The sequence below is a fragment of the Oreochromis aureus genome, linkage group 16 (genome assembly GCF_013358895.1).
Source record: "Oreochromis aureus strain Israel breed Guangdong linkage group 16, ZZ_aureus, whole genome shotgun sequence".
In the NCBI taxonomy this organism is placed as follows: Eukaryota; Metazoa; Chordata; class Actinopteri; order Cichliformes; family Cichlidae; genus Oreochromis; species Oreochromis aureus.
Window position 1 is genome coordinate 19,471,441 of NC_052957.1, and position 242 is coordinate 19,471,682.

Below are 242 nucleotides of genomic sequence, written 5' to 3' on the forward strand. Positions count from 1 at the left end.
AAAAAATGACATAGTTTGTCGATAGAGTTGGAAAATTTGGGGTCAATTTTGAAATAAAATCAAATTGAATTTTAAATTCAAGTGGAGACTTTTAGCTTTTATTGAGGAGTTTCAACAATATGACATTGAAATACTATAATAACTACTTATCATGCTACATCCTAAATGTATGCCTGCATGATTATTGTTCTAAGCACCTTTGAAAATATCCAGATTTGAAAAACCACCATGCTGCAGCCCCA